The sequence below is a fragment of the Panulirus ornatus genome, chromosome 15 (assembly GCF_036320965.1).
Source record: "Panulirus ornatus isolate Po-2019 chromosome 15, ASM3632096v1, whole genome shotgun sequence".
Taxonomy (NCBI): domain Eukaryota; kingdom Metazoa; phylum Arthropoda; class Malacostraca; order Decapoda; family Palinuridae; genus Panulirus; species Panulirus ornatus.
Genome location: NC_092238.1, coordinates 52,541,859 through 52,553,428, shown reverse-complemented (window position 1 = coordinate 52,553,428; position 11,570 = coordinate 52,541,859). Strand labels below are relative to the sequence as shown.

At 37.9% G+C, this 11,570-nt stretch overlaps 1 pseudogene; it reads left to right on the top strand.

The window, feature by feature from the left end:
* Positions 1 to 9,986: 9,986 nt before the first annotated feature.
* On the top strand, positions 9,987 to 11,186 carry LOC139753615 (translocon-associated protein subunit gamma pseudogene; annotated as a pseudogene).
* The last annotated feature ends 384 nt before the right edge of the window (positions 11,187 to 11,570 follow it).

Here is an 11,570-nt window from a genome sequence, read left to right as displayed (position 1 = left end):
TTCCAACACATCTACCTCCTCCGTTCAACCCTATCCATAGCCCATGCTTCGCAACCATATTACATTGTTGGAACTACTATTCCTTCAAACATACCCATTCTTCCTCTCCAAAATAACGTTCTCCCCTTCCAAATATTATTCATCGCTCCCAGAACCTTCGCCCTCTCCCCACCCTGTGGCTCACTTCCGCTTTCATGGCTCTATCCGCTGCTAAGTCCACTCCTAGATATCTAAAACACTTCACTTACTCCATTTTTTCTTCATTCAAACTTACATCCCAATTAACTTGTCCATCAACCTTACTTAACCCAATAACTTTGCTCTTATCAATATTTACTTTCAACTTTCTCCTTTCACACACTTCTCTAAACTCATTCACCAACCTTTGCAGTTTTTCACACGAATCGGCCACTAGAGCTGGTACCATTGGCAAAAACAACTGACTCACTTCCCAGGCCCACTCATCCACAACAGACTGCATACTCGCCCCTCTCTTCAAAACTCTTGCATTTGCCTCTTTAACATACCTATCCATAAACAAATTCAACAACCATGGGGACATCACACACCCCTGCCGTAGACCGACATTCACCGGGAACAAGTCACTCTTCTCTCTTCCTACTCGTACACAAGCCTTACATCCTTGGTAAAAACTTTTCACTGCCTATTGAAACTTACCTCCCACACCATATACTCTTAAAACCTTCCAAAAACATCTTTATCAACCCATTCATATGCCCTTTCCTGATCCGTAACTGCTACAAACAATTCCATGTGTCTTTCTAAGTATTTTTCACATAAATTCTTCAACGCAAACAATTGATCTACACATCCTCTACCACTTAGGAAACCACATTGCTTTTCCCCAATCTAATGTTCTGCACATGCCTTCAACCTACCATATATTTCCCCATGAAAACTCAACAAACCTATACATCTGTAGTTTGAACGCTCTCCTTTATCCCCTTTGCCTTTGTCCAATGGCACTATGTATGCATTCCGTCAAATCTCAGGCATTTCACCATGGCTCATACATACATTAACAACATAACCACACCATTTTTTAATAAATTCCACCGCAACGCTCTCACTACCTCTTATCTCTTCACCAAACCATTCTCCCTAACCTTCTCACTTCATACGATACCCTAACCACTCTATCATCAAACACATTCAACAAACATTCAAAATACTCAATCCATCTCCTACTCACTCCATCAGTTCTCCACTTGCTCCTTTCACCGATGTTCTCTTGTCTTACGCAGGTTATTTACCTCCTTCCAAAAGCATATTTCTATTCTCCTTAGAATTTAATGATGCCCTCACCCAACTCTCCTTTGCCCTCTTTTTCAGTTCTTGCGCCTTTCTCTTCACCTCCTGCCTTTTTTTTTTTTTTTATATATATCTCCCAGTCATTTACACCATTTCCCTGCAAAAGTCGTCCAAATGCCAATCTCTTCTCTTTCACTAATAATATTACTTTTTCATCCCACCACTAGCTACCCTTTCTAACATGCCAACCTCACACGTTTCTCATGCCACAAGCATCGTTTGCACAAGCCATCACTATTTCCCTACATACATCCCAATACTTAACATAGTTTGCCAAAATCAGTCATCAGCTTCTGCAGATCCATAAATGCATGATCCATAGGCAAGGAAAAAAGTTTAAGTTTGCATATACAGAAAACCTACCAATGTATGCTCATATATCAACTACTACTCATCGCAACATGACAGAGTTAAATAATTTTCATTTCAATCTATGTTCCTGAGGGCATTTACGTATTTGCAGTCTAGAGTATATTCATGTTGAGTTTGAGAAGACACAATCTATTGGATCAAAGTTAAAGTACCCCAGATCTTTCATTGATAAATCCCTTAAGTTAGCAAAGAAATCATTTTATACAGTTGAGCCCAAACCTCCCATTGACAACAAAAATATCTTAGTTCCCCCTTTTACTAATAATTCTACATTAATTCACATGTTCCTTAAATTCTTTAATGTAATGTTGCCTTCAACAACAATAATACTATAAAGATTATCTTAATTAGGAACTCACCAGAAAACTCTCCTGGGTGCAACTATAAAGTGCCATGTAGAAATTGATAAGTTTTATGTTGCTCTCTCAACCACACTCTTTTTATTACCACACATCTCTTCCACCCCACCATCACTTACTCGATCAAACCACTCCACACCACATATCGTCCTCAAACATCTCACCTCCAACACATCCGCCCTCCTCCACACAACTCTATCTATAGTCCACGCCTCGGAACCATATAACATTGTTAAGACCACTATTCCTTCAAACATACCCATTTTTGCTTTAGGAGAGAATTTTCTCGACTTCCACACATTCTTCAACGCTCTCAGAACTTTCGCCCCCTCCCCCACCCTATGATCAGCTTCTGCGGTTTCTCACATGAATCAGCCACCAGCGCTGTATCATCAGCGAAATACTACTGATTCACTTTCTAAGCTCTCTCATCCCCAATAGACTGCATACTTGCCCCTCTTTCCAAAATTCTTGCATTCACCTCCCTAACAACCCCGTCCATCAACAAACTAAACAACCATGGAGACATCACACACCCCTGCCGTAAACTTACATTCACTGAGAACCAATCACTTTCCTCTCTTCCTACACGTACACATGCCTTACATCCTCGATGAAAACTTTTCACTGCATCTAACAACTTGACTCCCACACCATATATTCTTAATACCTTCCACAGAGCATCTCTATCAACTCTATCATATGCCTTCTCCAGATCCATAAATGCTTCATACAAATCCATTTGTTTTTTAAGTATTTCTCACATACATTCTTCAAAGCAAACACCTGATCCACAAATCCTCTACCACTTCTGAAACCACACTGCTCTTCCCCAATCTGATGGTTTGTACATGCCTTCATCCTCGCAACCAATACCCTCCCATATAATATCCCAGGAATACTCAACAAACTTATACATCTGTAATTTGACCACTCACTCTTATCCCCTTTGCCTTTATACAATGGCACTATGCACGCATTCCCCCAATCCTCAGGCACCTCACCATGAATCACACATACATTAAATAACCTTACCAACCAGTCAACAATACAGTCACCCCCTTTTTTAATAAATTCCAATGCAATACCATCCAAACCTGCTGCCTTGCCGTCTTTCATCTTCCGCAAAGCTTTTACTACATCTTCTCTGGTTACCAAATCATTTTCCCTAACCCTCTCACTTTGCACACAACCTCGACCAAAACACCCTATATCTGCCACTCTATCATCAAACACATTCAGTAAACCTTCAAAATACTCTCTCCATCTCCTTTTCACATCACCACTACTTGTTATCACCTCCCCATTAGCCCCCTTCACTGGAGTTCCCATTTGCTCCCTTGTCTTACGCACTTTATTTACCTCCTTCCAGAACATCTTTTTATTCTCCCTAAAATTTAATGATACTCTCCCACCCCAACTCTCATTTGCCCTCTTTTTCACCTCTTGCACCTTTCTCTTGACCTCCTGTCTCTTTCTTTTATACATCTCCCACTCATTTGCATTTTTTCCCTGCAAAAAGCGTCCAAATGCCTCTCTCTTCTCTTTCACTAATACTCTTACTTCTTCATCCCACCACTCACTACCTTTTCTAATGAACCCACCTCCCACGCTTCTCATGCCACAAGCATCTTTTGCGCAAGCCATCGCTGCTTTCCTAAATACATCCCATTCCTCCCCCACTCCCCTTACCTCCTTTGTTCTCACCTTTTTCCATTCTGTACTCAGTCTCTCCTGGTACTTCCTCACACAAGTCTCCTTCCCAAGCTCACTTACTCTCACCACCCTCTTCACCCCAACATTCACTCTTCTTTTCTGAAAACCCATACAATTCTTCACCTTCGCCTCCACAAGATAATGACCAGACATCCCTCCAGTTGCACCTCTCAGCACATTAACATCCAAAATTCTCTATTTCGCGAGCCTGTCAATTAACACGTAATCCAATAACTCTCCCTGGCCATGTAACCTACTTCCATACGTATACTTATGTATATTTCGCTTTTTAAACCAGGTATTCCCAATCACCAGTCCTTTTTCAGCACATAAATCTAAAAGCTCTTCACCATTTCCATTTACAACACTGAACACCAAATGTATACCAATCATTCCCTCAATTGCCACATTACTCATCTTTGCATTCAAATCACCCATCACAATAACACGGTCTTGTGCATCAAAACCACAAAGACACTCATTCAGCTGCTCCCAAAACACTTGCTTCTCATGATCTTTCTTCTCATGCCCAGGGGCATATGCACCAATAATCACCCATCTCTCTCCATCAACTTTCAGTTTTACTTTCTACTTTCTTACATTCTACCACATACTCCCACAACTCCTGTTTCAGGAGTAGTGCTACGCCTTCCCTTGCTCTTGTCCTCTCACTAACCCCTGACTTTACTCCCAAGACATTCCCAAACCACTCTTCCCCTTTACCCTTGAGCTTTGTTTCACTCAGAGCCAAAACATTCAGGTTCCTTTCCTCAAACATACTACCTATCTCTCCTTTTTTTTCACATCTTGTTTACAACCGCACATATTTAGACACCCCAATCTGAGCCTTCGAGGAGGATGAGCTCTCCCCGTGTGACTCCTTCTTCTGTTTCCAATTTAGGAAGTTGAAATACAAGGAGGGGAGGATTTCTGGCCCCCCGATCCCGTTTCCTTTAGTCGCCTTCTACGACACGTGAGGAACGCGTGGGAAGTATTCTTTCTTCCCTATCCTCAGGGATAATATATATATATATATATATATATATATATATATATATATATATATATATATATATATATATATATATATATATATATATATATATATATATATATATATATATATATGTATATATATATATATACATATATATATATATATATATATATATATATATATATATATATATATATATATATATATATATATATATATATATATATATATATATATATATATATACATATATATACATATATATATATATATATATATATATATATATATATATATATATATATATATATATATATATATATATATATATATATATATATATATATATATATATATATATATATATACATATATATATATATATATATATATATATATATATATATATATATATATATATATATATATATATATATATATATATATATATATAATATATATATATATATATATATATATATATACATATATATATATATATATATATATATATATATATATATATATATATATATATATATGTATATATATATATATATATATATATATATATATATATATATATATATATATGTATATATATATATATATATATATATATATATATATATATATATATATATATATATATATATATATATATATATATAATATATATATATATATATATATATATATATATATATATATATATATATATACAAATATACAATATATACAATACATACAATATATATATTGTACAAAGGCTTAGGGGATAAGAGTGAGTGCTCAAATTACAGAGGTATAAGTTTGTTGAGTATTCCTGGTAAATCATATGGGAGGGTGTTGATTGAGAGGGTGAAGGCATGTACAGAGCATCAGATTGGGGAAGAGCAGTGTGGTTTCAGAAGTGGTAGAGGATGTGTGGATCAGGTGTTTGCTTTGAAGAATGTATGTGAGAAATACTTAGAAAAGCAAATGGATTTGTATGTAGCATTTATGGATCTGGAGAAGGCATATGATAGAGTTGATAGAGATGCTCTGTGGAAGGTATTAAGAATATATGGTGTGGGAGGAAAGTTGTTAGAAGCAGTGAAAAGTTTTTATCGAGGATGTAAGGCATGTGTACGTGTAGGATGAGAGGAAAGTGATTGGTTCTCAGTGAATGTAGGTTTGCGGCAGGGGTGTGTGATGTCTCCATGGTTGTTTAATTTGTTTATGGATGGGGTTGTTAGGGAGGTAAATGCAAGAGTTTTGGAAAGAGGGTCAAGTATGAAGTCTGTTGGGGATGAGAGAGCTTGGGAAGTGAGTCAGTTGTTGTTCGCTGATGATACAGCGCTGGTGGCTGATTCATGTGAGAAACTGCAGAAGCTGGTGACTGAGTTTGGTAAAGTGTGTGGAAGAAGAAAGTTAAGAGTAAATGTGAATAAGAGCAAGGTTATTAGGTAAAGTAGGGTTGAGGGTCAAGTCAATTGGGAGGTGAGTTTGAATGGAGAAAAACTGGAGGAAGTGAAGTGTTTTAGATATCTGGGAGTGGATCTGGCAGCGGATGGAACCATGGAAGCGGAAGTGGATCATAGGGTGGGGGAGGGGGCGAAAATTCTGGGGGCCTTGAAGAATGTTTGGAAGTCGAGAACATTATCTCGGAAAGCAAAAATGGGTATTTTTGAAGGAATAGTGGTTCCAACAATGTTGTATGGTTGCGAGGCGTGGGCTATGGATAGAGTTGTGCGCAGGAGGATGGATGTGCTGGAAATGAGATGTTTGAGGACAATGTGTGGTGTGAGGTGGTTTGATCGAGTAAGTAACGTAAGGGTAAGAGAGATGTGTGGAAATAAAAAGAGCGTGGTTGAGAGAGCAGAAGAGGGTGTTTTGAAGTGGTTTGGGCACATGGAGAGAATGAGTGAGGAAAGATTGACCAAGAGGATATATGTGTCGGAGGTGGAGGGAACGAGGAGAAGAGGGAGACCAAATTGGAGGTGGAAAGATGGAGTGAAAAAGATTTTGTGTGATCGGGGCCTGAATATGCAGGAGGGTGAAAGGAGGGCAAGGAATAGAGTGAATTGGAGCGATGTGGTATACCGGGGTTGACGTGCTGTCAGTGGATTGAATCAAGGCATGTGAAGCGTCTGGGGTAAACCATGGAATGCTGTGTAGGTATGTATATTTGCGTGTGTGGGCGTATGTATATACATGTGTATGGGGGGCGGGTTGGGCCATTTCTTTCGTCTGTTTCCTTGCGCTACCTCGCAAACGTGGGAGACAGCGACAAAGTATATAATAAAAAAAAAAAATATATATATATATATATATATATATATATATATATATATATATATATATATATATATATATATATATATATATATATATATATATATATATATATATATATATATATATGTATATATATATATATATATATATATATATATATATATATATATATATATATATTTTTTTTTTTTCTTTTTTTTTTACTTTGTCGCTGTCTGCCGCGTTTGCGAGGTAGCGCAAGGAAACAGACGAAAGAAATGGCCCAACCATATATATATATATATATATATATATATATATATATATATATATATATATATATATATATATATATATATATATATATATATATATTTATATATATATGTATGTATATATATATATATATACATACATATATATATATATATATATATATATATATATATATATATATATATATATATATATATATATATATATATATATATATATATATATATATATATATATATATATATATATATATATATATATATATATATATATATATATATATATATATATATATATAAATGAGAAAATGTAAGAAATAATTTATTGTTGACTGGTTGGTAAGGTTATTTAATGTATGTACTTTTCATGGAGAGGTGCCTGAGGGTTGGCAGAATGTGTGCATTGTGCCATTGTACAAAGGCAAAAGGGATGAGAGTGAGTGCTCAAATTACAGAGGTATAAGTTTTTTGAGTATTCCTGGTAAATCATATGGAAGAGTATTGATTCAGGGGTTGAATGCATAAACACAGCATCAGATTGGGGAAGAGCTTGGTGGTTTCAGAAGTGGTAGAGGATGTGTGGATCAGGTGTTTGCTTTGAAGAATGTATGTGAGAAATACTTAGAAAGCAGATGGATTTGTATATAGCATTTATGGATCTGGAGAAGGCATATGATAGAGTTGATAGAGATTCTCTGTGGAAGGTATTAAGAATATATGGTGTGGGAGGCAAGTTGTTAGAAGCAGTGAAAAGTTTTTATCGAGGATGTAAGGCATGTGTACGTGTAGGAAGAGAGGAAAGTGATTAGTTCTCAGTGAATATAGGTTTGCGGCAGGGGTGTGTGATGTCTCCATGGTTGTTTAATTTGTTTATGAATGAGGTTGTTAGGGAGGTGAATGCAAGAGTTTTGGAAAGAGGGGCAAGTATGCAGTCTGTTGGGGATAAGAGAGCTTGGGAAGTGACTCAGTTGTTGTTCGATGATGATACAGCGCTGGTGGCTGATTCATGTGAGAAACTGCAGAAGCTGGTGACTGAGTTTGGTAAAGTGTGTGAAATAAGAATGTTAAGAGTAAATGTGAATAAGAGCAAGGTTATTAGGTACAGTAGGGTTGAGGGTCAAGTCAATTGGGAGGTAAGCTTGAATGGAGAAAAATTAAAGGAATTAAAATGTTTTAGATATCTGGGAGTGGATCTGGCAGCTGATGGAACCATGAAAGCGGAAGTGAATCATAGGGTGGAGGAGGGGGCGAAAATCCTGTGAGCCTTTAAGAATGTGTGGAAGTCGAGAACATTATCTCCGAAAGCAAAAATGGTTATGTTTGAAGGAATAGTGGCTCCAACAATGTTGTATGGTTGCGAGGCGTGGGCTATGGATAGAGTTGTGCGCATTAGGGTGGATGTGCTGGAAATGAGATATTTGAAGACAAAATGTTGTGTGAGGTGGTTTGATCGAGTAAGTAACGTAAGGGTAAGAGAGATGTGTGGAAATAAGAAGAGCGTGGTTGAGAGAGCAAAAGAGGGTGTTTTGAAATGGTTTGGGCATATGGATAGAATGAGTGAGGAAAGATTGACCAAGTGGATATATGTGTCGGAGGTGGAGGGAACGAGGAGAAGTGGGAGACCAAATTAGAGGTGGAAAGATGGAGTGAAAATGATCTTGAGTGATCGGGGCCTGAACATGTAGGAGGGTGAAAGGCGTGCAAGGAATAGTCGACGTGCTGTCAATGGATTGAATCAGGGCATGTGAAGCGTTTGGGTAAACCATGGAAAGTTCTGTTTGGCCTGGAAGTGGAAAGGGGGCTGTGGTTTAGGGCATTAGGAAAATCCTGGGAGCCTTGAAGAATGTGTGGAATTCGAGAACATTATCTCCGAAAGCAAAAATGGGTATGTTTGATGGAATAGAGGTTCCAACAATGTTGTATGGTTAGGTTAGTGCGCAGGAGGGTGGATGTGCTGGAAATGAGATGTTTGAGGACAATATGGTTTGGGCACATGGAGAGAATGAGTGAGGAAAGATCGATCAAGAGGATATATGTGTCGGAGGTAGAGGGAACGAGGAGAAGTGGGAGACCAAATTGGAGGTGGAAAGATGGAGTGAAAAAGATTTTGAGTGATCGGGGCCTGAACATGCAGGAGGGTGAAAGCCGGGCAAGGAATAGAGTGAATTGGATCGATGTGGTATACCAGGGTCGACGTGCTGTCAATGGATTGAATCAGTGCATGTGAAGCGTCCGGGGTAAACCATGGAAAGTTTTGTGGGGCCTGGATGTGGAAAGGTAGTTGTGGTTTCGGGCATTATTGCATGACACCTAGAGACTGAGTGTGAACGAATGGGGCCTTTGTTATCTTTACCCAGCGCTACCTCGCACACATGAGGGGGGAGGGGGATGTTATTTCATGTGTTGCGAGGTGTGAATTGTTTGCATGTGTATATATGTATATGTCTGTGTGTGTATATATATGTGTGCATTGAGATGTATGGGTAAGTATATTTGCATGTGGGACCGTGTATGTATATACATGTGTATGTGGGTGGGTTGGGCCATTTCTTTCGTCTGTTTCCTTGCCCTACCTCGCAAACGCGGGAGACAGCGACAAAGCAAAATAATCATAGAAATAATATAATATATATATATATATATATATATATATATATATATTGGAACCAAGGGGGTTGTTTTCGCCGGGTGTGTTTACGCACAGCGCTCTCTCCCCCGACCCCAGACCAGACACGTGCAAATATGGTGAACAAGAGCAAGTTAACCCAGGAGGAGGAGCTCCTCCTACAAGATTTTAGCAGAAATGTCTCCAAGAAGAGCTCAATTATATTCTACTTCAACGCCTTAATTGTTTCGGCTATTCCGATTTGGCTGTTCTGGCGCATACATATGATGGACCCACTGTCGTCTGCTGCAATCTTTATACTTGTGACTGGCATTGCCACCTATCTTGTTGCTTTGGCCTATATGAACACAAAATTTGTCCTGAAGCACAAGGTTGCACAGAAGGTTGAGGATGCAGTTACCCGCGAAGTTATGCGTAAATTGTCTGATGATAAAAAAATGGGCAAGAAGGAAAAGGATGAAAGGGTGTTATGGAAGAAGAATGAGGTAGCAGAGGCTGAGGCTACGACTTTCTCCTTGTTCTACAACAATGCTCTCTTCTTGATGCTAATTGTAGTAGGATCTTTCTTGGTATTCAGGTCCATGCCACCAGCCTACAACTATGTGTTTAGCACCCTGGGGGCTGCTGGTGTCATTGCTTTGTTCTCCACCAGCACCCAATAAGACAGTCTTTGACCAATGATATGCCTAATTGATGTGACAATTTCCATCATGATAATATAAATATTGTGCTTTTCTGACTTTGTAAGGCAGTTATTGAATAGTGGATTCAAGAAACTATTTGATTTTTTTCATTATGATCAAGGAAATTTCTTTAGTTTGGGTGAAAAATGTTCCTGTTAGTATGGTCAGAGTCACATTGTACAGTATTCAAGTTGTATGCACACACTTGTGTGTTATGAATGTGCATAACTTATCTCTTCATTTTTGAAAAACATCATGTATGTCAGATATTGAGATACATACAAGTACAATTATGAAGTAAAATGTTTTGAGTGACAGTTAAGGTTTGGCTTTATGCAAGTGCTGTATTCTCATGAAGCAGTAAAGGAGCTTTTAGACTTGATGAGGTGAAGTAATTTGCAAATACAAAGCTTAATTGATAAAATGGCAACTGACTGCCCCTACAAGATTGACTTTTTTTTTTTTTTTTTTTGCATGAAAAATATGTCCTTGAAACTTAGTTTTAGAGTGAAATGGTATAAACTTAAAGGCTGTTATATACTATCAATATATAAATATATATATATGTATGATATCCCCTGGGGATAGGGGTGAAAGAATACTTCCCACGTATTCCTCGCGTGTCGTAGAAAGCGACTAGAGGGGACGGGAGCGGGGGGCCAGAAATCCTCTCCTCCTTGTATTAACTTTCTAAAATGGGAAACAGAAGAAGGAGTCACGCGGGGAGTGCTCATCCTCATCGAAGGCTCAGAGTGGGGTGCCTAAATGTGTGTGGATGTAACCAAGATGTGAAAAAAGGAGAGATAGGTAGTAAGTTTGAGGAAAGGAACCTGGATGTTTTGGCTCTGAGTGAAACGAAGCTCAAGGGTAAAGGGGAAGAGTGGTTTGGGAATGTCTGGGGAGTAAAGTCAGGGGTTAGTGAGAGGACAAGAGCAAGGGAAGGAGTAGCAA